The sequence below is a fragment of the Oratosquilla oratoria genome, chromosome 4 (genome assembly GCF_046742065.1).
Source record: "Oratosquilla oratoria isolate Oo_2021 chromosome 4, ASM4674206v1, whole genome shotgun sequence".
NCBI lineage: Eukaryota > Metazoa > Arthropoda > Malacostraca > Stomatopoda > Squillidae > Oratosquilla > Oratosquilla oratoria.
The window spans coordinates 13,937,751-13,942,750 of record NC_134780.1 but is presented as its reverse complement, the minus strand read 5'-3'; the positions used below and the strand labels follow the sequence as shown (position 1 = coordinate 13,942,750).

Below are 5,000 nucleotides of genomic sequence, written 5' to 3'. Positions count from 1 at the left end.
AGCGGACGATTTGCCACAAAACCCGCGCAACAATATAGATGCCACATGAGGTATCTTGTCCATGTTCCCTAACTTTACCTCTCTCATCTGTATATAAGATATGTATGTTCTCTTGTCTATGTATTCCGCTTGAAGAGGATCACAGCAAGTGATCGAAATATACGGAAATTCGTTATTTCCTTCTTTTCTTAATTAAATCCAAATAATAGTGGGTTTTTAATGCATATATATATATATATATATATATATATATATATATATATATATATATATATGTATAGATATATATATATATATATATATTCACACACACTGAATGATCCCCAGTGCAGATCTTAATCTTTTTTCAACCACATAAACTTTTTGCTTTTAATTCATTGATATCACGAACGAGACTGACAATGCGCTCGTCGTCAGTTTCCGTATATGTCTCCGACGAGCGCATTGTCATGGAATTAAAAGTAAAAAGTTAATGTGGTTGAAAAAAGATATATATTTTTATATATATATATATATATACATACATATATATGTATATATATACATATATGTATATATATATATATATACATACATGTGTGTATATGTATATATATACATTTATACATATGTATATATATATATATATATATATATATATATATATACATATATATATATATATATATATATATATATATGCTCTATGCATCCGTATATTCGAGAGAAAAATTGAGATATGAGATGCGAATCTTTACCATGAAGGCATAGGTTAATTAACGTACCTGTCTATAAACTCCTCTGCAGAAGGTAAATCAGCAGATTTTGTTTCCCTAGACACATCAAGACTACGTATTCTATGGCGATTCTTAAATCTGTGAAGCCATCCATCTAAGGACTAGCACGATTCTCTAATTGACATCTTTTCAGCAAAATCTTTAGCTTTTTCTTGCAGCATTGGGCTTGATATAGCTGCACCTTCAGACCTTTTAAGACAAAACCTCGCACAACACTTTGTCCAGCATTTCCACACGTTTATGTTGTAGAGTGTGGCAATTTTCCGCAGCTTTAGGCGAGTCACTCAACTTCAAAAACTCCCTTAGTTTCTTAGATTGAGCCTTGATATTGTAAATGGTAGACAACCCAATGCCGCATTCTTCCATTAGTATTTTTCTATTTCTGCCTTTCTCCAATCTTCTGTATATGTCCACCTTTTGCTTAAGTGAAAGCACCACACTTTCCTTTCCTCAACCTTGGTGATGATAAAATAGAGTTGGCTCAAATATGCACGGAGGTGGCTAACACGTGGCGGGAGAAGTGAATGCGACTGAGGAACCCTGGTGGCGGCGAGAGCAACTACAACCACGCGCAGGAATTTCAAACACACGGGGGAAATTTATATATATTCATTTTGTACGTACGTCTATCATTCTCATAATTTTTCGATTTTCATGAAAAATATGCCGGTTATTTGAAGTGCCGCATACAAGAAGGCCGGATACGAGGGTTTTTACTGTATATATATATATATATATACGTGTGTATGTATATATACTGTATATGTATACATACATATATATATATATATATATATATATATATATATGTGTGTGTATATATATATATATACACATGTATATATGATATATATGTACATAGATATATATGCATATACATATATATATACACTATATACATATGTATATATACAGTATATACATATATATATATAAACATATATATATACATATATGTATATAAACTATATATATATATATATATATATATATATGTGTGTGTGTGTGTGTGTGTGTGTGTATAATATATATATATATATATATATAAATATATATGTATATATATATCACGTTGGAGTAGAAAAGACTGGAGACGGGGAATCTATATATTTCGATTGCAAACTGCAATCATCTGCAATCATCATCGAAATATATAGATTCCCCCTCTCTAGTCTTTTCTACTCCAACAGTGGTTTTCACGTGATTGACAAATGTGTGATTACATTTTTCACCTGTAATATATATACATATATATATATATATATATATATATATATATTTATAATATGTATATATACTGTATATATATTTATATATATACAATATGTATGTACATATACTGTATATATATACATATATATATTCGTGAAGTAAGGAAGCAGGCTTTCTTTGATGCATGTTGAATTAAATACGACAGCATTCTGACAGTTGCTCAACTTTTTCTTAATGTTTTCTATTTTTCTTATCAACTTTTTTCCAGTTGTAGGGTGAGCTGTTTCAAGATCTCCATAGTTCTCCATTTAATATTATCGAGCTTTCGTCTTCAAAGAGACATCATCAGGATTGACAAAATTTCTGCAAAAATGAATACAAATGTTGGTACATATTATTTACAAAAATACAAATACAAATAAACAGGTGTAACATAAGATATTTAACAAGAGTGTTATTACTTACGTCTAAAAGGAAAGTACAAATGATAGAGAGAGAGAAAGGTTTAAATACATAAACTACTGTCCGAGTTCCCACTGCGGAGTATAGCGGATCGTCTGAGTGGTGGGGGAGTGGGGGTTGGGAGGGGAGGGGGAGAGGGAACCTCGATATAGCAATGTCTCAGGTTAGCGTTACTATACAGCTTAATACTGGATGTCATGTCCGACTGTGTATTTATAGTGGGGGCAGAATCCCTGATGTGGAATGCCTCCAGGAGTTTCAATCTTCTGGGGTCCTCGGAATATTGATAGAGACACCTTAATTCAATGTACCAAAATTATTGCGTACAACGAGGACCCCAGAAGGTTGAAACTCCTGGAGGCATTCCACATCAGGGATTCTGCCCCCACTATAAATATACAGTCGGACATGACATCCAGTATTAAGCTGTATAGTAACGCTAACCTGAGACATCGCTATATCGAGGTCCTCTCTCCCCCTCCCCTCCCAATCCCCACTCCCCCACCACTCAGACGATCTGCTACATTCCGCAGTGGGAACTCGGACAGCAGTTTATGTACCTTTCTCTCTCTATCATTTGTACTTTCCTTTTAGACGTAAGTAATAACACTCTTGTTAAATATTTTATGTTACACCTGTTTATTTGTATTTGTATTTTTGTGATTTATATGTACCAACATTTGTATTCATTTTTGCAGAAATTTTGTCAATCATACTGATGTCTCTTTGAAGACGAAAGCTCGATAATTTTGAATGGAGAACTATGGAGATCTTGTATCAGCTCACCCTACAACTGGAAAAAGTTGATAAGAAAAATAGAAAACATTAAGAAAAGGTTGAATAACTGTCAGAATGCTGTCGTATTTAATTCAACATACATACATATATATATATATATATATATATATATATATATATACATATGCATATATATAATGTATGTATATATACTGTATATATACATTTATATATATATATATACATATATGTGTATATACTATATATGTATGTATACATATATGCATATATAATATATATATATACATATATATATATGTATGTATATATACCTTATATGTATATGTATATATATATCGAAAATATACAAGAACTCATCGCCCAAATGCCGAAGCAAAACGAAGACAACGTTATCCGCGCAGTCAAGAGATACAGCAGCGATGAAGAGGGAGAAACTACACCACCTACTCCTCCGAAGAAAAGGTGTAAATGTGATTCTGACGAAAATGACGAAAATAAAAGAGGTGAATAATTTACAGTTGTTTATTTTATACCCTTTGTTTGAAGGTGGGGCGTAGCCCCCCGCGAGCGAAGTGAACTGCGCCGCAGGCCAAGCCCCCCGGCGCAGCCGGGCTGACGAAGCCAGGGGCTTGTATATATATATATAATTCTTTTATGATACATCTGTGCAACGGTACAAAAAAAGAAAAGAAAAACACCAGACAAAGTGTTGTGAGTATAGAAAAGTCTATTGGTCAAACAAGCGAGTGCCCTGAAGAACTGGAAAAGTACAAGAAAAATTTAAAGAATGTAATCCAGGGCCGTTCATAGTGACAATGATTGTGAGTCCAATAACTTAGAATTTGCTTTCATTCCAATACATCTGTGTTCAAAAGCGAACATTTTCAAATCATTACACAGGTTGTGATCATGACCCCATGCGAAGGTACAGCAAATGCGGAGGTATATCTATCAATGTGTTTGTATGTGCTCATATGTATATCGATATATGTGTTTATATTCATACATGAATTTCTCTTCTTATGTTAGTAAACACGTATTTGTATTCCCATGCAATCTTGTTCTGTATGTTTGTATAGACGCACGTGTAAAGATAAGCAATTGTTTGAGTGAAAAAAGCAGATAGAGATCTGTGTGAATTTATTCACAAAATTTCGTCATCATTTGTCTTTCGCACGACACGGGCACGCATTCGATTTCAACACTCACTGGTAACTGGTACCTGCCTTGGAGGTGTGTGTGTGTCACATCTAAGCGCCTCCAGGCATGAGTGTCTTACTATTGTCTTGATTATGTATCCCAGCTTCTACAGGAACTGCAGATCTCTCATTGTTAAGGAAACGCACTTGGAAATAACAGTTGCTGTCCAACCAGGATGAGCAACACCAGGTCAGCTTTGAATGATGATCGACCCGTCTACCACCGAATGGGATGCCGTGGAAGGAATAATCAAACCTGGCGGCAGCCTGAATAAAAAGAGAATGGCACTCTGTCCGACAGGGGTCAAAACATCGCCCAGTCCTGTCGATACTTCAGATGACTGAGTTTTGTGACTTCGAACGCTTCGTGGGTGATATAGAAACCCCTTTTTCTAAACGAGCCTCTTCTTCATTCACAAAACTCTAAAAGAAATCTAGTACATCTCCATAGAAGTGAATCAGCTAAACTTCATCTAAAAAGACATGTCACTATAGACACTGTGATTTATGCAGGTATGAGTTCATATTAAGCAAGTGTCTGGGTCCACAGCTACTAGTGTGTAGTGCATATGCTACAGTTGCAAATTACTTT

At 34.3% G+C, this 5,000-nt stretch overlaps 1 protein-coding gene across 2 annotated transcripts in view; it reads right to left on the bottom strand.

The window, feature by feature from the left end:
* Positions 1-3,717: 3,717 nt before the first annotated feature.
* Positions 3,718-5,000, bottom strand: part of LOC143024623 (uncharacterized) — a 75,579-nt gene continuing 74,296 nt past the window's right edge. For both annotated transcript variants that reach the window (XM_076183500.1, XM_076183501.1), the window contains exon 6: positions 3,718-5,000. This exon is cut by the window's right edge and continues 960 nt beyond it. The gene's annotated coding sequence lies outside the window, so the exon portion shown is untranslated.